Here is a 27,781-nt window from a genome sequence, read left to right as displayed (position 1 = left end):
CCCCACCAGAAAAGTAAGGTAAGGATTTTAACTGGTTCCTGTTTGAGAACAAAGATTGAAAAGAGTGTGGGTGCCAGTCATCATGATCACTGGTAAAGCGTTCAGCAACAGGTTACGTAGGTACCAGGTAAACGGGCAGAGCAGACCAGATCCCAGAAACCACAGCAGGCTGGATACCACTTCTCCTTTGAACGATACCATCGTAGAGAGAAGAGAGGAGGTTGGTTGAGTGACTGAAAGCCTGAGAATTTTTATTTAAAGAGAGTAAACTTTATGTAAAGAGATTAGATTTTTGCTCAAATTAAATTAAAACCAACTGGACAAGTTTCCTCCTGATTACCCAGAAAATAAGCACTTTTAAATTCAGATTGGAAGTAGGCAAAATAAAGGGACTATGTTTTGCCTTACTGTTAAATTTTAGTGTAAGTAAATCTGTGACACCACTTCATATATTTAAGCAAGTAACTTCTTAATAAATTAGAGGGTCATAAAGGAGATGCAATATTCAAGTTTATGCCCATTTTCACCATAATATTCTTAGCAAAATTATTAACATGAATTAAAGTTTATTGCGTATTACATAATGAACACAAAAGTCTTGTAGAGGGTGAGAATAAATTTATTATTTTATTCTGTGACAGAAAGATAGCCATTAAAATGCAGAAGAGAATAGAAACTGCCTGAATCAATGGAGGACATTTAACTTAAAAAGTTAAATACCTTTTAAGGTAGAGAAACAGCATAAATACTATGATATGATTAACAAATTTTCTTGTAACCAAAAAGCTTTATTTGCATACTGTGATATATGTAGATAAATAAATTCTCAGCATGGAGAACCATCTGGCTTAGTTACATATTTATACATCTATTATATACACACATGACATGTATATCGATTTAAATGGCTATGCATCTTTAAATGTTTGTAATGCATGTAAACATGTATGCTAGTTCTACACAGAGCTAAGCAAGAGTGTTAAAAGCAGGTCAATTCTAGGAAAATGCTACAGAACCCATTATAGGAAATAATGAATGAATGTCAGATTATAAAATTTAAGGGATTGCCATTGCTTAAGAAAAATCTAGCATATTGAAACCAGAACCTAAAAAATAGATGCTTCTGTATCAGATCAGAGTATTTGTCTTTAAGTCTAAGCATGTATTATTTGAAACCTTAGGAGTAGGAGACTAGGCAACATTTCATATACATGTTGACCACCATTTACTTTCTATACCCTTCCTTCCCTTCAAATCAATTTGCTGCATTTGATTTTTTTATCAGCTTGGATGAATTTATAATGCATTTATAATTGCATTTTTGATGTAATGGGTTGGGGGAATTCTGATAACGGAAAAATTACACTATCTAAAGGAGACAATAAAATTATATGTTGGTAATGAGAACGGGATTTTGCTTGTACCATTTTGTACCCTGCTGCAATCTTGCATCAAGCCCCTTTGAGCTACACATGCAACTCCTATTACCACTAATTGCAGTTTCACTACACAGGAACATCAAAAGAAAAGACACAGACCTCCTTTGTGCTGTGGGTTTTCTAATTCTTTTTATATTATGTAATGAGATCCAATTCTATTTTCACAGTTTAGGTGCTGATTGTTCTTATTCTAATATTTACCGATTTCCAGTTTTCTCCCTTCATTCGTTGAAACTCTTGGGAATGTTCAGATAGATGTATTAAAATGAAAAGAGCTAATTATATTTTTCAAGATAGTCTTGAGTCTGAAATGAAAAGAAAAATTCTCATGAGGGTATATGTCTTTTTTATCTTTAGGATTAGTATGTTAATATAGTTAAAAACAGTATCTGGAACTTGAGAGCTATGAAGAATTTATTTAATGACAAACATTTTTAGAAATTAGTTCAAGATTTGTAGTCATATGGATGGAGCCTTTTCTAGTTCAAAAAATAATTATTTAAAGTAAGCAATATGATGTTTCCTGTGCAGAGTGGACTGAAATGAAGGCACCTGGACTGTGTTGTGGCTCTGCCCTAACCAAACCTTTCAAGACCAAGGAGATACCCTCATACAAAGAGGAGGCAGAGATCCACACCACACATTTCCCTCTCCTCTGCCACACTCCCTGTCAGAGATAGCATCCCCATCCATTCTACTGCACAGGCCAGAAACCTGGTAGGGCTCCCCGCCATCGCCATCTCCTCTGCTCTCCTTTCCCCTCTATCACAGCCTCTGAATAGTTTTCTCTTGTAAAGAGCTCATGAGTTTGACCACTTTTCTTATTGCCACCATCAAAGGTCATCCAACATCTTTGGCCTCATTTCTAGACTATTTTAGAGACTCTAAACTGGGATCTCTGAATCTGCTCTGTCCCTTTCCTCTCTTCTCTCCATATCAAAAACAGGATCTTGCTGAAAATGCAAGCATCATTATACTCCCTTCCTGGTTCACATATTTCAGTGGCTCCTCATTGCTCTTCAGATAAAGTCAAAATTGCTACAAGTCCCTGGCCCAAACTGCTTCTGCCACACTTTGCACTTAAATTGCCCTTGGCCTTCTTTCTCTTCTTTATTTGACACGTCTGTTGGACCACAGGACTTTGCACACACTCGCTGCTCTTTGTAAAATTCCCTGCTGTCCCCATCCTACGCTCTCTCTGTCTCTCTCTCTCTGTCTCTCTCTCTCTGTGTCTATTCCTTTAGGACCTCATTCATCAGATTTGCAATTCAAGTATGACTTCCTTAAATATCTCTGATTTCTCCTATCAGGTAAATAAAATACATTCTCACAGCACTCTGTACTTCCTCTCAGGAACCCTTCTTCCTTTCTCTCTTCTTTCAACAAACATTTAATGAATAATTAAATTATAGGACAGGCAGTCATGATTCCAGGCGCTGGGGAACAACAGTCAATTAGTCAGATAAGATCCCTGCTCTCAAGAGCTTCTATTCTAGTGGGATACATGCAATAAATAAACAAAAACACAAGTCAACAAACAAATAAGTGCTGTGAGGACATTCTAACAGGGTGGTTTGTGAGAGACTGTTGAAGGGAGGGGGCCACACGATTAGTGAAGATGGGGAGGGGTTCTCTAGGGAAACATTTTATGAGACTTGAATGGTAAGTCAGTTACATTTTCTTGTTTGATTACTAGGTTAGTTTCTGTTTCTCCCCCTCAGCTGCAAACTCCAGGATAGCAACAACTACAGCAATTTTGCTCAGAAATTCTATGGCTTAAAAGATCCTCTAGAAATATTTTGAATAAATAAGTAAATATAAGTACCACAAGTTTTAGCTCAAGCCTATCTGAATTTGAATCTTTGTTCTCATCTTCCAACTGGACAAATTATTAAAACTAACCTTCAATTTCCTCATCTACCGGTGAGGAAAATAACATCCGTTTATCAAATAAATTCTTATACATATCTCAACCGTCAGCTTGTGGTTTTAACTACCATATATCCAAAGGTGTGTATGCTTCTCCTCTTATGTCTGAATCAAGAATACAATTATTAAAAATTTAATGAGAGCCTCTGGCATTTACTTTTCTCCTTTGTTAATTAAAATAATGATACCTATGTCTCATGGTTGTTTTGAGAAATAAATGAAGCATTAACCTATGAAAGACCTTAGTTCAGTTTCTAGAGTGGTATGGATTTTAAGTTTTATTTTATTTTACTATAAAAGCCTTTCAGAGTACACAAGAGGAAAGACACTATACAAGTTCACAGAATTATCAGACAAGACTTTTTTTAAATGATTTTGCTGTGACGAAGGAATTGGTTTATATCCTTACAGTGTGTATCTATGCGTATATATGTGTAATATGGACACACACACACACACACACACACACACACACACGTCTGTTTACTTCCTGGGGAACAGTCTAGATAACTAACATTTACATAGATTATTGTTTACAAAACACTTCTGTGAATATTCTCTTGTTAGAGTCTTAGCAACAAACCTGTGAGGCAGGTATTACAAATTATAAGGAAACTTCATGTGGAAAGAGCTCACAGTGGGTGGCCAGGCTCTTAGGTTACATGCCTTATCCTGTTACTAACAGTGAGCGGTGCCCTGATTTGTCAGGTGTTGGTAGAGAGGGATCCAACTCTCAGCTGCTACAGAGGCAGAGAAAAGAAGAGGTAACCTCATTGCTGCTTCCAGACTATGGCACTGGCAACACGATCAGTTGGTGATGGAAGATAGATTATTTTACCCTCACATTCTCTTAGTCTTTTACAGTTCACTGCCTGAGCCTGCTTGGAACTCTACATTTATTTAATCCTTCCAGCAGAGAACTATCACTGTGAGTTTCCCCACTGACTTACTTTTATTTGCCAAAAGTTCATTCTTTGCACGTTAAGCACATAAAAATTTAAAGAGACAGTGTTAAAACTAATATAAATCACCAATCCCACCCTGTAGAAAAATAAAGTACCCCATCTTAAAGAATGGTTTAAAAGTATTTCCAGGAAATATATTCTATCTAATAACTGAACACTTCAACAAAAATAAAATAAAATCAAGAAAAGAGCTAACCTTGCATTTTCACATATCAAAATTTCATTCGAGTAGTATTTGCAGAAAAATAGCTGAGTGTCTATGACCCAGATGATGCTACATTCATCACGTTCTCTTCAGATCTGGAAAAAAGGGGTTGTGATGTGAGTAAATCATTTGGTTGACCCAATTTTGAGTTTCTGTGATATTGTCAATAAAGTTCAATTAATCCCTCGTTTCAAGCACTTTTAAATAATTCCATTTAATACTGAATGCTTATATTTTTGAAAAAAAATTTGGATAATGACAAACAAATTGTATTTGTAGATAGAGGGAAATTGACTCATGTATTTTTCTACTTATTCTCTAATATTTCAATGAATTTATGACACCTGATCATGTGATTAAAATTTACAAATTTTTAATGTTTGTGATATCTCAATTTAGATAAAAATTAGAAATGACAATAATAGTATAGTATTTTCTACAAGTTGATATCAAAGGGGAACTTTGGACAATTTTCCTTTGATTCAGGCTGAATTCTAAAATTCCATGATGAGGATATGACAAAGGTGAATGGATTTTGCAGATGTAAGGTCCAAAATTAGTTAATTTTGAGTTAATCAAAAGGGAGATTACTCTAGGTGAGCATGGCTTTATCAGATGAAAGTCTTAAAGAAAAGTTACCCTGAAAGCCTTGAAGAAGCAAGCTGCCATGTTATGAAAGGTCCTGCAGGCAGGGGACAAAAGCAAGAAAACAAGGACCTCAGTCCTACAACTGCCAGCAACTGAATTCCACCAATAGCCATTTGGAACAGCTTGGAAGTGGACCCTGCCTTCCTGAAAAGAATGCAGCCCACTCACACGTTATTTATCACCTGATGAGACCCATAGCAGAGGAGCCAGTTAAGCAGTGCCTGGACTCTGACCCACAGGAACTGTGAGATAATAAATGTAGGCTGTTTTAATCTTCTTTAAAAAAGCTGTCAATGAACTAGGACTCCTCCATTAGTTATATCCACATTAAAACCCTGGATTTATTTACCAGATAGTTACTAAATGGCCACTGTGTGTACTAGGAACAGACAGTGAGATAGATACTGAAGACTACATTTATGAGTGTAAGTGAAATTAAAAAACAATGAGCATTTCCTTTCTGACTCAGATGAACACAATACGAACACAGTAGTGTGACATAATAAGAAATATATAGTCTGTCTCTGCCCCTAATTCCTGGCACAGAGTTCCTAAAACCCTTGTAATTTCCTGAGTGATAAGGGTGCTAGGAGCATCTTTATTTTAATGTTTGATCATTGGCCCCAATTTGAATTCTGATACAGAGCTCCTAAATCCCTTGGAATTTCCTGGATGATAGGAGAAACTTTTGTTCTAATGAGGAGATGCTTGGTGGGCCTCTGGATGAAGGCTAGGCACCAAAAGACAAAGCTATGATTAGAAGTTTGGAAATTTCAGCCTCACCCCCACCTCCTCCTTGGAGAAGGGAATAGGGGATGGAAATTGAGTTATTCATCCATCACACATACATGATAAAGTCTCCATATCCCTAAATGACAGGGTTTGGAGAACTTACAGGTTGGTGAGCACATCCATGTGCCAGAAGGATTTCGCATTCCAACTCTGTGGGGGCAAAAACTCCTGCACACGGCACCATTCTGGATCTTACCCTACGTACCTCCTTATCTGACTATTCATCTTTATTCTTTATAGTATCCTTTATCACAAACCAGTAAACATAAGTAAATATTTCCCTGAGTTTTATGAGTCACCTAGGAAGCAAATTATCCAACTCGAGGAGGGGGTCTTGAGGACACCCAATTTGTAGCCAAGCTGAACAGACTGTGGGTAATCTGGGGATCTACTACGTGCAATTGTTGTCTGAAATGGGAATCTTGTGGGACTGAGCGCTTAACATGAGTTATCTGTGCTAACTTGAGGTAGTGTCAGAATGAATTAAATTGTGGGACACCCAGATGGTGTTCACAAAGAACTGGAGAATTGTTTGATGTGGAAAACCCACACGTTTGGTGTTAGAAGTGCTGTGAGTAGATAGTTTCCCTTTAATTAGCCTGTGTCTAATCTGGGCTCGTCTATCCCTACTTCACTCCCGGCACATCTGAGTTCTCTGTCCTGGCATCATGAATGCCTACCTCTAGGACTCTTTTACCTTGTTTCAACTATAAAAGCAGGAGATATTTTTATTAAGGGACAGAGCTTGTGTCCTAGATCACAACACAGACTTTTCACTGTCTTTTCAAATTCTTAAAGGTTTACATGTTACAAATTGCTCACATGAACCTAGGATACTTATTTTTATCCTAATGTAATTTACTTCCCTGACTTAAAGACTTGCTTCTTGCACTAACGGCCCAAGACTTCCCTGTGAAATCCAACCTGTTTCCTTAGACAGAAAGTCTTACTGGCTAAATCTCTCTGAAGCTAACTTCCTGTCCTGGGGCCTCCTTGTTAAATCTGTCCTGTTGCCTCTTAAGCTGCCTCATTGTTGAAGTCTATTAATATGAGTCATTCATTCCTCAGTCCTTTGTCCCTTGTCATTAGAAATTACTTTCAACATTTCTAGGTGATGGGAACGAGATGTATCTTAGTTACATCAGACATTTCTGGTTCTGAAATTAATTTTGAAACAAATTCGGGATAGTATTTGAGACTGGTCATTTCTGTAATAAGATGGGGTTTTTGAGATATTAACCTAAGTTTTGTGTTTTTTTCCTCCCTATATTTTTCCATTCTTCTTTTTGCCCTAAACCACCCCAAACATGGAGTTCACCGTACTTCTTTTCCTTAGAGGACATTTTAAGCAGGTTAGGAAAAGAAAAAAAGAGAGAGACATTTTCTTCCGTTTTAGCTATTTTTCCTGAAAGCTTAAGGCCATATTGGAATTCCTGCACCTAGTATTATGAAGTGAAAAAGGCTTTGTCTATTCTAGGAAGAGATTTTCCAGGGTTGAAGTAAGGAGAGCTGAGAAGGCAAAAACTGTCAGTCTTAGTTGCAGAGGGGATGCTTCTGCAGTGCCACCAGGAAATTGGTATGTTCTCGGAGAGGAATGTGAGCAAAGGCATTTGGTAGATGGGACCAAATGCAACCTCACAAACTTCCTGTGCTCCAAGAGCAGCCTAGAGACTCAACATACAAATATCCTTCTACCCAGTCTTGACCAAACTCTTTCACCTGCTTTGAATGTCCTCCCTTTTATTAAACTGTCCATATCCCTCCCCTCTTCATGCCCCTCCTAATCCACTAAGTCCTTCTCTTAACTTCATGTCCCTGTGTGCGATCGTTACACTGAATCCGCCCCAATTTTATCAGTGTCACTCATTCAGCACTTAATCCTACTGCTTTCTAGCCTGCCATCTGATGCCTTGTATTATTTAACTTTTCAACCATTCATTTATTAATTTGAACTAAATTGCAAATTCTTTGTGTTAAGGACAAGGTTTTAAAATCTGACTTTGTTACAATAGTACTCACAAACAATTTATGGAAATGATGTATAATGAAAGAATATCAAAGATGTTCTAAAAAGAGAAATCACACTATTCTAGCTCCTAAATCAATCTTGTAATACCTATAAAATAGAATTTTAAGGTCAAAATACGATCACATTAGGGTTTCATATGTAGCAATACTATATTACAGAATCTTATCTAGAGGCACGGGGTGGAGCACGGGGGAATTTTGGGGCAGTGAAACTATTCCCTTTGATACATGGCATTATGCATCTCTGAAACCCCATAGAATTGTACAACACAAAGAGTGCACCCTAATGTAAATTATGGACTTTAAGAATAGTGTATCAATTTTGCTGTAACAAATGTACCACACTAATGCAAGATATTAATATATTAATAATAGGGAAATTTTCTGTGTGTGTGTGTGTGTGTGTGTAGGTGGGTGGGTATATGGGAACTCTGTACTTTCTGCTTAATTTTTCTGTAAAATTAAAACTGCTCTACAAAATAAGTCTATTAAAATAAAAACTACCACATTACAGAAAGTACGCTTATCTAGAGGCATGCTATTTAAAGAATATATAAAATCCAATCACATAATAATTTTTTAAAAGCAGCAAAATTTGAAAATTTGTGTATCCTGATTTTTTTTTCCATTTTTTGATAGCTCCTTTTTTCTCTCTTTTGAAATAGATCTTTTTATTACACAGCAAGATAGAAGCAGTTGTTCACTCATGGCTGGCCAGATGTGGACTACAGCAGGATCATCATATCTTATTTCTACTAAAAAATCATGCCTATTACCTGCTAATTGCCATGTATTGATTTACTTAAGAGTCCATGGTTGCTGTATGAGAAAGATAACACTTGGCTCTAGGGAGCCTGGAAATTCTTTACACTGTCAGTGACCTTGACTGAAAAGGGTAATTAATCTGAACCTCCGGATGGAATTAAGAGACTTAAACCTTTCATTCTTTATGAAAAGCTTCATCTTTAGTGATGTGAGCACACAGTTCTATTTACTGAGAAAACATCTTATATTAACTTATCTCCTTCTCTTTTATGATCAGCTACCAGATTGCAGGTTTTCTATATTCAAGGAAGAAAAGGGGAGACAAAAAGAACTTGGTTATACAGCAAAGAATTTGAATTTTCTCTTGGGCTGTGTCTACTCATCCACTGAGCAGGCCCGTGGCAATGAAGAGGCCACTTTATTTTCCTGCCTAGATTTTTCACTTGCACAATGAAAAATTAGTACTTTTATGAGACTAAAATAAAACAGTAAGTCTAAATTTTAAAAGTATGTTATAAATCCAGGGTGGTTTTTTGTTTGTTTTGCATGTACAGAGCCACCTAAGAGTTAAAATATATCTAGGTTATAGATAGAATCCTTCATTTTTTTTAGTCCTCATTTGTCTCTTGGTTTCTTGCAAGAGATGTCAGGCACTATGACATAAATGTGAAAAAAAATTCACACTGATGACGAATCAAATAACATACCTAAATTTTAAAAAAGGCAGAAATGTTTTGAGATACAAGTGTTCTTTCATGTGTTCTAGTGACTGTTGATGCTAAATAGGAAAATGCAAAAACTGTTTTTCTTTTGATAAGTATTATGTATACAACTTTGGTTTGAATGATAGTTGTAATTTGCCAAATGATGTTTGTTTTTCAGTATAGAATTACTGATTACAGTTGCTTCTAGCCAGGCAAAGGAGGTATAAGGGGCATTGTGATGTGATATCAGGCAGGAAATGTCTTGACTTCCAGATTCTCTCAGGCAATCTGTTTTAGTCAAACAAGTGCAATTCTAGTCATTTTCTTTACTGATCATCAAGCCATTGAGCTAAATGAGGATTCCATGGCTGTAAGAACTCTGAAATAAGCTATCTTCCTCCCTATTGAGTATTTTACTTTGTAGAGCCGACACTTCTGTTTCTTTATCAAGTGCCACTTCCAGAGCTACTCTCATATCTCTTCCTTGTTTTATTTTATTTCCCTCAGAGCTTCCACAAGGGTGCATTTTTGCATGTGTATATGTGAGTGTATTATTTTTCTCTTCAGTAACAGTAAATAGCTACCAATGGATAGTGGGGCTAATTTCTTGCGAAATAGCACAACATATTCTGCACCTGTAGAAAACTGACTGACATTTATGTTGAGTTGCCCTACCGAACAGTGAGCAAGAAACAGAGAATAAGTTTATGGGGAATGGGAGAGGAAGCAGTAGGCTATCATCAGTCCCAGTTTTTAAATTCAACACACTGTTAGCAGGGTAGAACTAAAGGTCCCTCTGAATGTGGCATACATGAGCTAATGACTGCTGGACATCAGTGAGCCATGCCTTTTTCCATTTGTGGTTCTTATGAGTGAGGGGAGTGATGAAGGGAGGAAGGGGTGGAGGCCAGCAGGAGGAGGCAACCACATAACAAAAGAGTAAAGATGCAATACATTAGGAAGCCCTCAAAGGAGACCTCAGAGACCTGCTCTCTGTCTCCGTTCAGTCCTGTAGGTTACAGTTTGCATAGCCTTTGATTAGCTTCCTCTGCAGAGACTGCTTAGTGTAGTAAAGAAGAGTAAATGCCAATGTGGAGAAGCACAAGTGGGCTAAGCACAATCTTCCTTCTCCTGAATACCTAGAGTTTTTATATCATTCAGAGATAATGATTATCAAAATTATTTTCTTTACTGTATCATGTTAAAGGGGTATAATCATTCATTCTAACAGAATTCTAAAATAAGTTTGAAAATCATAAATTCACGGAACTCTTTTTTAGTTCTGCATCACCCTATACATGTATCTTAGTTAGAAATATATGCAAATGTATAAACTAAAATTTTTGCAAAATTCTTTTTTTGTTAGTCAATACATACCTCAAGTGGCTGAGATTAGAGGATAAAAGAAAATCCCTTAGAATAGATGATTTAGGCCAGAGTGAAGTACCCCAAATACGTTAGCAGGCAACTTCTACTGAATGGTTTTTTGGTACACATAATATAGTTATCAGTACATATAGGAATTGTAACAGCTACATGTAAAAGAATGAAATTAGAATATTCTCTAATACTATACACAAAAGTAAACTAAAAAAGGATCAAAAACCTAAATGTAAGGCCAGACACTATAAAACTCTCAGAGGAAGACATAGGCAGAACACTCTCTGACATAAATCACAGCAATATCTTTTTCAATCCACCTCCTAGAGTAATAAAAATAAAAACAAAAATAAATAAATGGGACCTAATTACATTTAAAAGCTTTTGCACAACAAAGGAAACCATAAACAAAACAAAAAGACAAGGATGGGAGAAAATATTTGCAAACAAGGCGACTGACAAGGGATTAATCTCCAAAATATACAAACAGCTCATGCAGTTCTGTATCAAAAAAACAAACAACCAATCAAAAATTGGGCAGAAGATCTAAATAGACATTTCTCCAAAGAAGACATACAGATGGCCAAAAAGCACATGAAAAGATGCCCAACATCACTAAGTATCAGAGAAAAAAAATTAAAAGTACAATGAGGTCAGAATAGCCATCAGCAAAAAGTCTACAAACAATAAATGCTGGAGAGGGTGTGGAGAAAAGGGACCCTCCTACACTGTTGGTGGAAACGTAAGTTGGTGCAACCTCTAAGGAGAACAGTATGGAGGTTCCTTAAAAAAATAAAAATAGAACTACCTTATGGTCCAGTAATCTCACTCCTGGTCATAAATCCAGAGGAAACCATAATTCAAAAAGATACATGTTCCCCAATGTTCATTGCAGCACTATTTACAGTAGTCAATACATGGAAGCAACCTAAATGTCCATTAACAGAGGGATGGATAAAGAAGATGTGCTACATATATACAATGGAATATTCCCCAGACATAAAAAAGAATGAAGTAATGCCATTTGCAGCAAACTGAATGGACCTAGAGATTATCATACTAAGTGAAGCAAGTCATACAAAGACAAATATCATATTATATCACTCATAGGTGGAATCTAATTTTTAAAAAAATGATATAAATGAGCCTATTTATAAAACAGAAACAGACTCACAAATTTTGAAAATAAACTCATGGTTACCAAAGGGGATATCAGGGCGGGGGGGTGGAAATATTAGAAATTTGGGATTAACATATACACACTACTATATATAAAATAACCAACAAGGACCTACTGTCTAGCACAGGGAACTCTACTCAATATTCTGTAATAACCTATATGGGAAAAGAATGAATATACATATATGTATAACTGAATCACTTTGCTGTACACCTGAAACTAACACAACATTTTAAATCAACTACACTCCAATAAAAGAAACACATATAGGAATTGTAAGTCTTAAAAAATATGAAAAATAAGATGCAAGGAGGGTAACATGGACATAGGTGTCTGCTTGTTAAGAAAGTTCCCAGAAATTGGCCTTTAACAATTTTATTCACTATAGTTAGGGTTCCATCTGCATAACAAGAGAGAACTTTTCATTTTCTCTCATTTGTAGAAATAGGTCATATTAACCAGCACACAGAAGCTGTACATAAACCAGAATATCAACACATCACTTTACAACCATTAATTTGACCAGAATACTTAAATTGGCCAACCACAGTAGCGAGATTGACATCAGAACAAGTCAGTATATCTTAAGTGATGTTTAGCTAAGGTAGCCTGAGTTCTTTCGCCTACTAGAGGGAAGCTCTGCCAAAGGACACCTTTATACTTGAGCCTGATCAGCGAAGATTCATTCCATCTACAGCAGGGAGGAGAGGCTCTGTCGGTGTTTACTGCTGAGACTTTCCTTTTCTCATGTTTTTGTGGCTCAGCACCTCTTTTCTCTGCCCATAGTCTTTTTCCAAATAGGTTCAACCAGTTCCATCTCCATGTGGTAGATTTTAGATACAATAAGTATTGTGTCTGAAGTGATTCTCAGATGTCCGGTGTTCTTAACATTAACTCACAATTGATGAACAGCATTTTGATTTTCTAATGCAGATGGCTAATCATAGCAGTTTTATTTGGGTTTGATGAACTGAACTCTCCTGAGGGCAATCTTCTTTATAAATGTTGGGAGTACCTCACCATAACCCCTATTATCCTAATCGCAACACGAGTTGGCTGAAGGTTATTTTATAAAATTTGCAAATGTCAACATAAATGTAGGAATAAATAAACACATAGGTATGATGTTAAAAATCACACTCGGGCTTCCCCAGGGCACAGTGGTTGCGAATCCGCCTGCCGACGCAGGGGACACGGGTCCAATCCCTGGTCCGGGAGGATCCCACATGCCGCAGAGCAACTGAGCCCGTGCACCACAACTACTGAGCCTGAGCTCTAGAGCCCACGAGCCACAACAAATGTGTCCACGCTCTGCACACCTAGAGCCCACGCTCTGCAACAAGAGAAGCCACTGCAATGAGAAGCCCACGCACCACAACTAAGAGTAGTCCCTGCTCTCCACAACTAGAGAAAGCCCGTGTACAGCAGTGAAGACCCAACACAGCCAATAAATAAAAATAAGTAAATTAATTAATAAAAAAATCACACTCAACCCCTAGAAGTCAGGTTAGTACTGTGGGAGAAGCATGGGCTTTGACATCTGATAGAAATTTTTATCATCCTTCCAGTACTTATTAACACTATGACTTTTGCCAGGCTGTTTAAACTGTCCATTTCTTCTTTCTAAAACGGGTGGTAGTGGTAACAATAGTTGCTTCATAGAATTGTTATTAGGATTAAGTGAAGCTAATGTTTTCTGACAAAAGTAAGTCCTGGATAGACAGTAGTTCTTGCTAACTATGAATAAACTGGTTATAATGCAAACTGATCAATGTATCTAAACATCAACAAAAAGTTTTCTGTCTTTTCTTTATTACTCTAGCCATAAATTCTGGTTCTTTATTTCCATTTGCTGTTCTCAACATTTTCTTAATCTCAAGATGTTTTTCAAAGATGTGATAATATAATAAAGAGATAAGGATCCAAAATGATTTCATTCTTTCTCATAAGAAAAATGGTTTATCCAGAACTAACAAGTGTTCTAAAGAACTGTAACAGTCTCACATTTTCCAAACTTTAAGATCCAAATTATAGCTTTATTTTTTTCACTATCTGCACTGGTTGGGATTATTGCAAGGGGAAGATAGCAGGGTACACATTACCAACATTACTCCACACAATCTGCATGGACCATTTCCTATCTTCGCACCAACAAATAGGAAGAACCGCTGACTTAGTACTTCCTTCTCAGGCAAAATGGCCTCTTAACTCATGTCTACCAGATTATAAGAATTCTATGAGGCAACCCTAAGATGGAACCAATCGCTAATAGGTAGACAAAGAGGGTTTTCTGTTTTTCTTCTCCTGATTCCAGATTCTGAATTATTTCCAAGGAGGAAGAGTTACATCTATAGCAGGGTGAACTTAAGTGGTATCATATTATATGCTTCAATTCCCCTCACCCTGTCAGTCATCAAAGTTCCAGAAGATACTAAATTGCTAGGAAACTGGATTTCAGAAACCTAAAGTTTCCATGATCTGTTTAACAGGGCTAGGTTCAAATTCTTAATTACTTAATTAATTAGTTAATTAAGAATAGGCAATTTTTAGACCCATTTCTTCACCTACCTAGAATGTAACACATATTTAATGTCATTTTCTTAAGAATACCTCCTATTAACCTTCCAAACTGTTTTATCCCTGTTTACAAGGGCCCATAACTCCCTGTCATTTTTCTTACATGGCATACATTATAATATTCATAATGATTTGATCAGCTTCTTAGTTCTATGTACACTCTTCATAAAAATTCAAGTTCTTCAATTGAAAGCAAAAAAGGGAAAATATTGATAAGATACCAGTATTTTTCTAAGAATAAAGAGAAGAGATAATCAAGTAATCCTCAGTATAGATTGGATCCAGGACAGTTGTGGATATCATACCAGCTATAGTTTGTGTATTTTCTTGTAGACACTAGTAGGAAGTAAGTTAGCTTCAAATACATTCTAAAAATCCTCAGAAAGGAACTCATTGGTTCATTGCCCCCTCTACCCCTCATCAGACAAATGAAATTAAGTGACTATAATATAAACAATTGTGATTGGCTTATCTAGGGTTAATTCATGTCAGTAAATGATGGAGAGAAGGTATTGGCAGACCAAAGCAGTTACTGCTCTCACTCTGAGATCCATAAGAATAGAAATTGTGTGGGTGTCTTCATCAGTAGCTCAGCAGCTGTTACACAACGCATGCTCAATAAATGTCTGTGTAATGAATTAAACAACTATGGGGGAACCTTGGATGTCATTCATAAGTAAATTAGGGACTCCTCTATATATTGATTCTCCCTGAAACAACTTCTCCTTGGATGCCTGAGAATCTACTATTAATAAGATATTTATTATGTTATGTATTGTCTTCCTCCATTTGCTTCTTAAAATTCACATTCACCTTTAAATGTATTTTAACCAATCCCCTGACATCTATTGTGAATGTATTCATGGGAACTTTCTCTCTGGAACTAGATATTTGAGGAGACAAAGTCTCAGAAAAGGTTGAGAGAATGCTAAAAACTGGAGCTAGAGAGAGTAGAGAGAAAACAAAAAAAGGCATAGAAGACTTCCCTGGTGGCTCAGTGGTTGAGAATCCACCTGGCAATGTAGGGCACATGGGTTTGATTCCTGGTCCAAGAAGATCCTACATGCTGCAGAGCAACTAAGCCCATGTGCCAGAACTACTGAACCTGTGCTCTATAGCCTGCGAGCCACAGCTACTGAAGCCCACATGCCTAGAACCCGTGCTCTGCAACAAGAGAAGCTGCCTCAATGAGAAGCCTGTGCACCACAAAGAAGGGTAGCCCCCACTCGCTGCAGCTAGGGAAAACCCTCACAGAGCAATGAAGACCCAATGCAGCCATAAATAAATAAATAAATAAATTAATTAATTAATAATTTTTTTAAAAAGGTGTAGAATTCTTGCCAAAAGCTAGCTGGTATAAATATCACATATTTATGGGTTTTTATGCTCAAAATTAAAGATAAATTTTTAAATAATCAAAACTTATTTTAGACCTGAAACATAATTATTGTGGGATTAATGATATTCCAATTACTTTTCTCAGATATAATTATTCATGATAAACATAATTAATACTGACATTGCAGGGAACATATATTTTTAAAACTTATAGTCCAGTTTTGGTTATTGGTGAATCTCAGCAGCTATCCCTCCCACCCTGCCTTGTCAAGGCCATGGCCTTTTTCTTTGGCAGGAATGTCTGGAATGTGGTCTCTTTCCAGATCAGACTCCTGATACCTGGCTCTAAAGATCTTTGCTATGAAGTACACTAGCATTTAATATAACATAAGCTCTGTGAGATCACAGAATTTCTTCTTGTATACAGTCTGTGTAAAATGGTGCCTTACAAATAATTATTACTCAATAAATACTTGTTGAATGTTTGATTAAATCAATCAGTGAATAAATTTACACTAACAGTATTTCTTAGCATCATCTCCTATAGATTTAGGTATTGATCTAGAATTATCACGTATAGTGAATGAATGATGGGAATGCTAATGAAGTGCCCAGAAGCCTCCAGCTAATAGTTGTTTCCCCTCAGTCCAAGTGATGTTTTGCCAAATAAGTCAAATGAAAGATTTTAGAAACTTAGGGACCTTAACCCTGCTGAGTAAGTTTACATCAGGTAGCTCTAGAACACCCTCATGGCACTCATAGTTCATAGAACTTCATAGTTCATAAAATTAGAAAATAACTTAGTTCTAACATTATGGGCAAGGAACTTTGATCCTACCTTTCTACAAGGTCCTAGTTATAGTGTAAGAAACAGAGAAAAACTGAAACTTGGATTATCATATTCCTTATCCAGAGCTCTTTGCTTCCCTCATGACCAAGATGCCATCTCATCTAGATGGATAGGTTATACATAAATTTCATTTACCGGGTGAGTGTTCTTGTTCACTGATATGAAGAATTGAACGATTGATTTTTATTAAGAGAAAATTTATGGTAGATTTGCCAGTGATGACCACAGTGAAGTTTTGGGTGTTGATTTTTTTTTTATTGCTTCTAAGGACTCTGTCAACCAAGGAAAAAACCCACATATATTGTGAGAAGAAGCAAAACTAAGACTTCATTTACTTCATTACTATACTTAAGGTGTTATCACTTCCTGGGAAGAAAGATAAATTAGAAGTTTGGGAAACTGGCTGCCGTTTCAAATTCAGTCTCTGAGTTGTTAGGATAACTTCTGAAATATTTGTTCAGGTTTAAAAAAAATTTTTTTAACATTCCCCAATCCATTGGTAAACAATGAAAACAACTATCTTAGAACTAATAAATTAAAATGAATTAGGGTATTTGTAACGCTTGAATCAAGCAGATTTTTTTTTTTTTTAAACTAGTAAAGATGTTTTCTCTTTACTTAGTGTTCTCACTCATTATGGGTCCCAGGCCACAGCCTCCTCTCCCATCTCCTTCTCAACTATTGACACTTACTATGTGGAGTAAAGTAGATTTCCTATTAGGACATTGATGTACTTAAGTTCAATTCTTTAAAGATACTTGTATGGCCTAAAGGCTCATACTCAGATACACTCTGTTCTCACTAGTGTCCACCAATTGTTTTCACAGGATATGATAAAATCTCTACGCAGGCTGACTGAAGCTTTAACCAGAGCAGAGCTTTCAGAAATATTTTTTACAATCACTCCCATACACCTCCAGCCCTTGTTGAAACTTGTACTCCAGAACTCATTCTGGTTAATGGAACATTTACATAAACCATATGCATTATAAAATAGTGTGACTGCATCAGATCACGGAATTATTCTCTCCACTTCCTGCTCCTATCCTGGAGGATCTCTTATCATCGTAAGGATTTCAGGTCCATCAGCGTTTAGGGATGTATGATACCACAGAGGTAAATTGCCTGACTTTTTTTTTTCCATTTTATTTATTTATTTATTTATTTATTTTGGGGGGTACACCAAGTTCAATCATCTGTTTTTATACACATATCCCCGTATTCCCTCCCTCCCTCAACTCCCCCCCACCCTTCCCATCCCAGTCCTCTAAGGCATCATCCATCCTCGAGTTGAACTCCCTTTGTCATACAGCAACTTCCCACTGGCTATCTATTTTACAGTTGGTAGTGTATATATGTCTATGCTACTCTCTCACTTCGTCTCAGCTTCCCCTTCACCCCTCACCCCCCAAACCTCGAGTTCTCCAGTCCATTCTCTGCATCTGCATCCTTGTTCTTGTCTTGTCACTGAGTTCATCAGTACCATTTTTAGATTCCGTATATGTGAGTTAGCATACAATATTTGTCTTCCTCTTTCTGACTTACTTCACTCTGTATGACAGACTCTAGGTCTATCCACCTCATTACATATAGCTCCATCTCATTCCTTTTTATAGCTGAGTAATATTCCATTGTATATATATGCCACATCTTCTTTATCCATTCATTTGTTGATGGGCATTTAGGTTGCTTCCATGTCCTGGCTATTGTAAATACTGCTGCAATAAACATTATGGTACATGTTTCTTTTGGGACTATGGTTTTCTCTGGGTATATGCCCAGGAGTGGGATTACTGGATCATATGGTAGTTCTATTTGTAGTTTTCTAAGGAACTTCCAAACTGTTTTCCATAGTGGCTGTACCAACTTACAGTCCCACCAAAGTGCAGGAGAGTTTCCTTTTCTCCACACCCTCTCCAACATTTGTTGTTTCCAGATTTTGTGATGATGGCCATTCTAATCGGTGTGAGGTGATCCCTCATTGTGGCTTTGACTTGCATTTCTCTGATGATGAGTGATGTTGAGCATTCTTTCATGTGTTTGTTGGCCATCTGTATGTCTTCTTTGGAGAAATGTCTATTTAGGTCTTCTGCCCATTTATGGATTGGGTTATTTGCTTTTTTGGTATTAAGCTTCATGAGCTGCTTGTATATTTTGGAAGTTAATCCTTTGTCCGTTGTTTCATAGGCAACTATTTTTTCCCATTCTGAGGGTTGCCTTCTAGTCTTGTTTATGGTTTCTTTCGCTGTGCAAAAGCCTTTAAGTTTCATGAGGTCCCATTTGTTTATTCTTGATTTTATTTCCATGATTCTAGGAGGTGGGTCCAAAAGGATCTTGCTTTGATGGATGTCATAGAGTGTTCTGCCTATGTTTTCCTCTAGGAGTTTTATGGTGTCTGGCCTTACAATTGCCTGACTTTTAAAAATCTAATTAATCAACTGTACTGAAGGAGACCTTATTAGCTGGGAAATGGAGCATATGGCTGATATCAGAGGTACATATTCTTACAGCTCGTTCCTGCCAAGGTAGGGAAAATCCTATTCTTTACCTCCTGAAACCTGAAAGTATCAGCTATTCCTTTTCTGATCCTTAAGAAACAGGTGCAGGCACAGATACAGGTACTCTAAATCTGGAGTATAGATTTATAGTATTAATAAAATGTTTCTTAATATCTTCAGATGGAAAAGCTTCTTACTCTGTATACATATATACACAGGTCATTGATGGCATGAAACAATTAAATTGAAGAGACTTTTGTGTGACTTTTCTTGTGTGCAAGGCTACACTCTAAATTCCGTGAGAAAACACAAATATTTAAATGGTCCATGTGCATAATTATATTTACTATAAAAAATGGTAAATGAGATACCACTTCATCTTGAATCTTAAATTGATGTTCAAATTGAAATATTCCATAGAATTACCATTTTGAAAAATAAGCTTGACTAGTAACAAAAACTATGATTGTCTTTGAAGAGAAGAATGTTAAAGTGTTTCATTTAAGACACTTTACATTTAATAACCTCATTTATTCCTTATTTCCATTGTGATGGAAATAGCACATGCAGGCTTTGTGATTCACACCTGGCTAGATGCGAAGATAGTGAGAGGTTCGCCTGCAGAAATTCCACTCTATTTCTATAAACATTTAACAGAGTCCCTCTTAAGACAAAAGACAGATTTTTCTTCAAATCCTGCAAGTGTTTCCTATGAACACCAAGTCTTAAGCATCCATTTAGGCAAAATTCATACATAGCGTAAGAGATGTTAAGGAATGCCCAGGGTTCATTATATCTGTGGTTTGCTTCTTTTATTCTTCTGAAAAATAAATACTTACATGGTACTTTTGTTATTCCTCTTACTGCTCCCTTATCCCACCCCCATTCTAATCTAATTATTTACTATTTTTTCAAAAATTCTCTTAGGATTCACAGAAATGCAGAGAATTTCTGTGAATATGAGTTGTTCCAGTGGCCCCTAGTAAAAATGATAAAACTCGCTTCCTCATTTTTACTGCCTGATTTCCATACTCCTAATTTCAAGAAAACATAATAATGCTACTTTGGGAGCAACTGTATGACCTACATGCTTGGTAGTTTTTCCATATTTTTTAATAAAGAGATTATTCAAAATATGTATTATTGGGTACTATTTCCCTCTTGCACAAAATCAATGACTGTGTGTGTATCTTTACTACGTGTAAGGATCCTGGCTCTGTACTTAAGGTCCTCTGTGGTCATGGACTTCATCCAAATGAAGCACATTTCTTTTTTAGTTTATATAACTTCCCATTATAGGATCTGGTCTATTAACTTTCTGACTGCACATGACTTAGAACTTTTGGGTATTCACAATGCTTATGATGATTTTGGAAAAAGAGAGTGCTGGAGGGAGGTGAAGAACAAATTATAATGTATCTGAGTATTTAAGTCGGCTCTGTGACTGAATAACAAATTATTCACAGTGGTAATAATAATAATAATTCTTCATGTTTTCTAAGAGGACTATTTTACAAAATAAGTGAGATAAAGCACATATAGTTTGACTAATCATTCACACCTTCAGGAAAAGTCAGGTCTTAAAGAATTATTGAAGTATTGTTATATATATTAATCAGGTTGGACTTTGTTATCCTGCATAATAAACTCAAATCACAGTGACTGAAAACAAAAGGTTTATTTTTCTCTCAAGGTACATGTCCTTTGAGAACTATCTGGGAGCTCCAAAGCAGTCAGTGCAGCCACCTTCTGAAACATTATGTGACCAGGTCAAAAGGAAAGAGGACAACAGAGAAACTTCTATGCTCTGACATAAAGTTGGCACACACTATTTCCATCCACATTCCTTGGCCAAAAGGAATAGTCATATGATTCATCCAACTCCTACATCCATGGGACATCTATCTATCTATCTAGATTCTCTTTTCAGATTCTTTTCCATTAAAGGTTATTACAAGATATTAAATATAGTTCCCTGTGCTATACAGTACGTCCTTGTTGTTTATCTATTTTATATATAGTAGTATGTATCTGTTAATCCCAAACTCCTAATTTATCACTGCCTCCCTCCCGTTTGGTAACCACAAGTTTGTTTTCTATGTCTGTGAGTCTATTTCTGTCTTGTAAATAAGATCATTTGTATCATTTTTTTAGATTCCACATGTAAGTGATATCATATGATATTTGTCTTTGACATACTTCACTCAGCATGATAATTTCTAGGTCCATTCATGTTGCTACAAATGGCATTATTTCATTTCTTTATGGCTGAGTAATAAACAGTATGGTACTGGCACAAAAACAGATATATAGATCAATGGAACAGTATAGAAAGCCCAGAAATAAACCCACGCACTTATGGTCAGTTAATCTATGATAAAGGAGGCAAGAATATAACATGGAGAAAAGATAGTCTCATCAATAAGTGGTGCTGGGAAAACTGGACAGCTACATGTAAAAGAATGAAATTAGAACATTCTCTAACACCGTACACAAAAATAAACTCAAAATGGATTAAAGACCTAAATGTGAGACCAGATACTATAAGGCTCCTCGAGGAAAAAGGCAGAACACGCTCTGACATAAATCAAAGTGTTTAAAAATTAATAGAATTGCCATTTTAATCAACATATATCTGTGTTTAATTATTTATATACAATTTCAAATCTCTTAAATGTCTAAGTTTAACATAATGCCAAAAAGTTTGTAAAAAGAAAAGCCCTGGACTTTCTAGGTGGCACAGTGGGTAAGAATCTGCCTGCCAATGCAGGGGACACAGGTTCAAGCCCTGCCCCAGGAAGATCCCACATGCCACGGAGCAACTAAGCCCGTGCACCACAACTATTGAGCCTGCGCTCTAGAGCCCATGAGCCACAACTACTGAGCCCATGTGCTGCAACTAGTGAAGCCCATGCTCCTAGAGCCCATGCTCTGCAACAAGAGAGGCCACCACAATGAGAAGCCAGTGCACCACAGGGAAGAGTAGCCCCCACTCGCCGCAACTAGAGAAAGCCTGTGTTCAGCAACGAAGACCCAACACAGCCAATAAAATAAATAAATAAATAAATAAATAAATAAATAAATAAATAAGAAAAGCCCTCATTTGCAATAAATTATTTATTTTATTAGTATTACTTACTATTGGGTATTGCATTACTCTCTCAGTTTATAGATCCCTAGTTCTATGTCAACCTCAAGTGTTTTTTAAAAAATACTTTTGTTTGCTTTTTGATCAATAATTTAAAATTAATATAAGCACGCTCTGTATCATATGGGAAGATACCTAATGACAATGTTCATGTTTATTTTTTTGAGAAGTTAAATTTAAATTATCACTAATGTAGAATTGATTAGCTTTTTATGACTAATTAGATAGGCAGAGGTGAAGTCAAATGATGCTTCCTTGGGAAAGATAAGGAGTAGTCAAAGGGGATAAACAATATGCCCAGTTTCTCATTCCAAACTCCTATCAAATTAAATCACTGCTTCTCCCAGGGGAAGAGCTAATGTGAGGGTAGAGAAAGGGTTAGTAGCAGGGTTACTCTATATAGTTCCCTTTTTATGAAAGAAAAAAGGAAAAATGACAGATATAGGGGAAAAGCACTAGCCACCACCACATCCAAACTTGATGTTAAAAACAAAATGAAAAACACCAATTTGTCCAACTTTCTGTGCATGGAAGTACGTTACCAAGAGCTACGAATATAGGTGAGGGATTACAGCATGCAAGTGAAGAACAGAAATGAGAAAATAGTCACTGATGAGGGTAGGAAAGATAGGTTAGCCCCACCATCTCTTCTCCAAGTCCAGGCAGCCCAGTACAGAAACAGACATCCTCCTGGCAGGAGAAGGAGAGTGAAGTGAATGCCCAACTTCACCATAGAGCCCAGCCCTGGTCCACGCTAGTGCAGGCTGACTCCTCCTGAAAGCAGTATGACATTTCCTCAAAAAAAATTTTTTTAATTAAAAATAAAATTATGATAGGATCCAGCAATCCCACTTCTGGGTATATGTATGAAGGAAATAAAATCACTATCTTGAAGAGATATCTGCCCCCCCATGTTCATTGTAAATTATTCACAATAGCCAAGATATGGAAGCAACTTAAATGACCATCAACGGATGATGGACAAAAAAGATGTGGTGTGTATATGCAATGGAATATCGTTCAACCATAAAAATGAAGAAAATTCTTCCTTTCATGACAAAATGAATGGGTCTTGAGGGCATTATACTAAGTGAAAAAAGTCAGACAGAGAGAGAAAAATACTGTATGATCTCACTTATATGTGGAATCTAAAAAATCCAAACTCATAGAAACAGGAAAAGGGGTGGAATGTGTGCAGAATGGGGAGATGTTGGCAAAGGTACAAATATCTAGACCTAAAATGAATAAATTTTGGGGACCTAATTATAGCATGGGACTCTAGTTGACAATACTGTACTATATACTTGAAAGTTGCTAGGAGAGTAAATCTTAAATGTTATCACTATAAAAATGATAATCATGTGAGGTATTGGAGGTGTTAACTAACCTTATTGTAATAATCATTCTGCAATATACACATGTATCAAATCATCATGTTATATACCTTAAACTTACATATGCTATATGTCAATTATATCTCAATAAATCTGGAGAATAAAAAGACAATTTGCTACACTCACATATTACATTCTATGTGGAATATATTTTTCCAGTGACTAAAATATTTGTGGGTGTTTTCCAGAGCATTACTTCCCAGTGTAAAGGTACCAGGAATTCTAAGTTGGTAATCAAAATATTGTTTTGTGATCAGAAATATGATCAGAAAAAAGAGAGAGAGATGATACTAAGATTCATTTCATTTAAGCCATGGGTAAAGCCTAAGAAATTATTTGTGCTCTAGAACAAGTGTACTCTCTAATGACTAGTTTAATGATGTCCTTTGGGTTTAAGATTTCTCTATCTTGATCATTGCTGGATAGAAAAACATGGCCAAATCCTTGCAGATGCCTCTGTCTGGATCCAGGTGAACCATTTCAATTCTAACACCTTTTATTTTTTCCTTCATAGCATTATAGCAATTGTAATTTTGTATTTGTATTACAGATTGTTTCATATCTAGCTCTTTCATTTAACTCTATGGACCATGAGAATGAAGACTGTGTCTGTTCTGAGTTGTATACGCAGCACCTGGCTCAGTGCCTGGCACAAAGTAAGCTTTCGTTTAATCTTTCTCAAAATAGTGATTGAGTGAATTCATCTCTCACCCAAGTCTTAGGGAGAAAGTAGTAGACAGTGCTAATAGGCTTCCTTGTGTCAAGCTCAAATTTCTAAAGAAAGATGAATAAATACGTTTCATAAGTAAGTCAGTTGTCACTTGTATTTAGGCAATATTTAGATTAGCCACAATAACTTTCCTAGAACTTGACTAGAAATTGTACACATTACCTGAATTATAGCTTTTGCCTGTATTAAGCTTTTGCCTGTAAGCTTCTCATTTCAGTTACCAGAAAATTTCTTCTATTCCTAGGGAAGTGGGAATAATATGTTGTCTTTTATGCTGTTAGAAGGAGCTGGTTTTGAGGGTGGAATGTAAAGAGTCTATTTTTCTTCTCCCAGAGCTTATTTCTAACCCCTGGCAATACAGCTAGCTTAAAAAAAAAAATCAGGCCTTGGTAATAGTATTTGTAAGGAGCACGTCTAAACTGTTTAAGAGAACAAAATCTAAGGATGTTAATAATTAATGTCATGATAAATGAGAAACTGTATAAATCATTCCCTTTTATCTATTGTTAGTATTTCTCAGGACATTTGATATCACTTTGTTAAGCGACTTTTGATATCCATGTGAACATAATAAAACCATAATTCTTTAAAATATTTTTTATATTTCAGAATTCCATCAATTTACTGTTCTTCTTTCACAAGTGTAAATTAGTAAAAATTTTACTGTAATTTTACTATAAATTAAGGTCCAAACAATGATTATTTTATTTCTGCATTTATTATATCATGGCATTATTAAAGACAATAATAACTATTAACAGAGGAAATATATTTTATTTCCCATGATCAGATTGGGAAGTTATTATATTCAGACATTGAATTCATAAAAGGCTTTCTATGAAAACACTTTTATTGAAACATAAAATTCAATAGACCAAATATATATATTTAGAATTAAATTATTTAGATTAGATATAATTAATAAGCTGATATTTATTTTTCATAGCATTTGCTATTAGCTAACATTTTATTTTAATATATATGTGTATATAATATACAGACTTAATATTAATTAATATATCAATTAGCTATATGTCACATTAAAAATTCCCTGGTAAGACTTTCATGGCCTTCTATGTTGGATAATTAAAAAAGACATTTTCAATATTCATGGCTATATTAAATAAACAAGGTTCACACTAATACGTTCCATGTAGTCAATTAGCCTAGTTAAATTTCTCATGGGTAATAACATGAGATTTATTGGAATGTTCTAAAAGATGCATATAGAGTTGCACATATACAAGAACATTCTTATTTTTTGCTCTACTACATCATCATGCCAAAGACAGATATCACAGTTTAGCAGCCAGGGCTTTGTGGGAAAAGATGACAAGACTATATATTATAATCTAGCTGAAATAGTAAAATTGCTAGTTTCCTCTGATTAAAAAATTGTAAGCTTGTCTCAGCTATGGGGAGGTAAATACTGCTCAACTCAAGAATAGCAATGCATGGAAGTATAATTCTCTACACGCAAATAAATTATCCTTATTAGGAAATGTTCTTTTCATTGTTTCTTATTTATTATTTTACTTTGTAGTGAATACTATAGTCAATTTGCAATGTAATGAACAGTTTTATAATACCAGTGAAAAGAATAGAGACACAGTTTTAAAAAATGTAGTTTTACACAATATTTTATTGTCTAGAAATAAGAGACAAATTTTCAGTTTTAGAATTTATCACCAACCTCTTCAGAAATTTAGCCTTTTCCACCATTCAAAATACATATGCCAGAGTCTGCATATGTATCTTGTTGAGTGTTATAGTATTAAAACATTTGCAGTATTTGAAGGCACTATTGTCTCCTGCTAAAACATTAATGCTAAGTAAATATGCAGAAGAATGAAAGCACTAAGTCATTGAATTATGGTTGTAAACATGCCTTCAGCAGGGGAGGTATGGTCAAGAAAGCTGCTTAGATTGAATAAGTTCTTGTTAAATCTATTTGGGATAAAAAATGAATACTGTGATTGGGTTAGCTTGGGCTATGTCTTAGTCCTTTTGGCTGCTATAACAAAATACCATAGACTGTGGGGCTTATTAACAACAAACATTTATTTCTCACAGTTCTGAAGGCTGGAAGTCCGAGATCAGGGTGCCAGCATGGTCAAGCTCTGGTGAGAGCTCTCTTCCTGGGCTAGCAAACTGCTATCTTCTCCCTGTGTCCTCACAAGGCAGAGAGACAGGGAAGGGGGCTAAGGAGGGTGGCTGGTGGGGGAGAGAAACAGACAGACAGACAGAGAAAACAACCTCTCTGGTATCTCTTCTCATAAGGGCACTAATCTCATCATGGGTGCCACACCTTCATGACCTCATCTAACCATAATTACCTCCTGAAGACCTCATCTCCAAATACCATCACATTGGGACTTCAACATTAAATTTTGGAAGCCATAAACATCCATCCCGTAATAATGATATATTCCAAGGAAATTGGTTAAGCAAAAGACAAATGTCATTTAAGAGAAAGAGAGAGAGGAATTGAGAGATGAATCTTTGCCTTTTATAATGAAGAATGATTCTATTTGCAAGCAATTACTCTCTCATCAATAACAATGCAATGACAGGTAATACTAGATATATATGTTTCATGCCCCATAGAAAAGGTGGTAAGATTTAGTGAGTAGGAGATTCACAAACTTGTGTCAGCTGCACCATTGTAAAAAGCATTCATTAGTATTTTAAAATCACAAAATTATTTTTTAATTTTTTAAGACAATATTTCTAAATGAATTATCTATCTACTCCAGGAATTACTAGCAGCAACACTCTTTGACAAAATCTTAAGGCTCTTCTACCCCAGCCTTCAAACTGAGTGGAAATAAACATAATGATATTTTTTAAAATAGAATTTTGAAATTAGAATGCCTTTATTATCTAGTAGGAAGCTGACTTTTATATCTACATGAAGATGTTAATTATGCTTTCTAGGAGTCTTTTCTTGTTAAAGAAGTAGGAAAACTAGGGCAGTGAAAAGTAGCCCATGGAAGAAAAGAGATCAAGTGGTAATAAAGAAGAAAACAGGCAAATGCCAAGAAAAAGAACTTTCCCATAAATTAAGTAATTTTCTTTGTCTGAAAGTTAAATAAAATCAACTTGTCTCTGGATTCTTTGCTTTACTTCCTTAGACAATAGAATTCTGAATAGGTATCTGATCAAGTGTATTTGGCAAAATTATTATTAATAATATTAATATGTAATGAAA

The sequence above is a fragment of the Hippopotamus amphibius genome, chromosome 3 (assembly GCF_030028045.1).
Source record: "Hippopotamus amphibius kiboko isolate mHipAmp2 chromosome 3, mHipAmp2.hap2, whole genome shotgun sequence".
In the NCBI taxonomy this organism is placed as follows: Eukaryota; Metazoa; Chordata; class Mammalia; order Artiodactyla; family Hippopotamidae; genus Hippopotamus; species Hippopotamus amphibius.
Note: the sequence above shows the minus strand (reverse complement) of the source record.